The following is a 1,843-nucleotide window of genomic DNA, read 5'->3' as shown; positions in this document are numbered from 1 at the left end:
ACCTTTTGTCCAGAACTTTATCCCACAGTGTCACACCAGGACTACTGTGCAGAAAAGTAGAGGCACTGGAACATAGTGTACGTACTCTCTGTTCTTTTTCCATATCTCTGTTGTTTGCCTTTCTCGTGATAGCTCCACCTTTTAAAGACAAAGCTCCAAGAAGGTATCTTTTACAGTAGTTGATGTTCACCAGCATCATCATGAACATTATGATTATCATCATATTTTTTGTATGCAATGGTAACAACTCAGGCTCCTTATTGGTAGTGTAGACCTTTGGAATTATGTTTGTAAAAGCGCTGACGCCGCACAGTAAAAATATCACTGATTTTAATCAACAACAGTGAAGTTGCATCTTATCTATTTGCCCCTCACTGAGCCTGTTTTCTCATTTCTTTCGCAAAATACACTCAGTCATTTGACCAATCAGCATTTATCAATTGAAATCCTGGTGTGGTGCTGTGGATTAATGCGCTGGACTGCAAAGCTGGTTAGAACCACAAGTTTGGTGGTCCAAGCTCACCAGCCGTTCCTCAGAAACCCTATACAGGGTCACTATGAGTTTGGAAGCAACTCAATGACACTTAACAACAACAACAACAACAATACCAGATGCTGGGGAAATGGAAATAAAAGATGATATCCTTTCCATAAAGGGTGTCCCGTTGAAATACAGACAGGTAAAATTAACATGGAAAAGAGAAATCTGCACATTGCATCTAGAAAAAAGGAGTCTTCTAATTTCTCAGGAAACATAAATTCCCTTTTTCTCTAAGGGAGATGGATTAATTTGGACCCATCTAGGCCACAAGGCAGTCTGTGATCAGGGAGCAGACAAAACTCTCTGATCTGGGATCAAACCACTCTTGAATAAAAGTCTAATATAAAATAGACTTTCATTAGTGTAGTGAACAGCTGAGTAAGCCACAGGCACTTACAGGAAAGCTTCCAAATTTAAAGTTCTTTACCACTGAGTAGGGGAAAAGTATTTTGATTTACATCATCATCTTGTAGAGCAAGTCTGGGCAGCTGGAAAAAAAATATGGCAGGATGACAGGCAAAGTGTAGTAATGGATTTGCATAGGTGTTTGGGCCATATGTGCAGAATTTATGATCTAACAGTGTAGGTGGGAAGCAGGAAAATATTTTTCATATGTGCAGCAAATTGGTGGAAGGACACACCAAGTAATTTGTAATGTTAATGTTGTCTAGGGTAGATTTTTAATTTATCACCTTTAAAGGAAGTACCAGAAGAACCAGTATATGTTATCTTAAAAGTATTCAAATGTTTTACATATACACCTACAACTTTCACAAATTTATGAGCATGATCCAATAAGAAACAGATTTTGTATTTTGACACGGTATGTAAATGCATATATGTTGTTGTTGCTATGTGCCGTGGAGTCAGTTCCGACTCACAGAGACTCTGCACAGGGTTTCCGAGGCTGTAAATCTTTACAGGAGCAGAAAACCTCATCTTTCTCCCACAGAACAGCTGGTAGTTTCGAACTGCTGGCCATGAGGTTGACAGCCCTACTCGTAACCACTACGCTACCAGAGCTCCTTAAATGCATATATAGAGATAAGTTAAAAAGTATTACTACTAGGGTTCCAGTTCATACATGCACAGATTGATTGATTGATTTTGTAAGTATTTAGCATGGCTGCGTGAAGTGTGAATGATTGCAGACAAGTTCTCTCAGTAATTCATTTGTCTTTGTCTCCTTAGGGTACCTTGAGAACAAAGGTTCCAAAGGATCTGCTGAGCTAGTTAAATTCAAGGCCCAGAGGTCAACTGAGAAGCTCATGGTGACTGTTTTGGGGGGCTGCAAAGGAGTGA

Source organism: Chrysochloris asiatica, unplaced genomic scaffold, assembly GCF_000296735.1.
Source record: "Chrysochloris asiatica unplaced genomic scaffold, ChrAsi1.0 scaffold00038, whole genome shotgun sequence".
NCBI lineage: Eukaryota > Metazoa > Chordata > Mammalia > Afrosoricida > Chrysochloridae > Chrysochloris > Chrysochloris asiatica.
Note: the sequence above shows the minus strand (reverse complement) of the source record.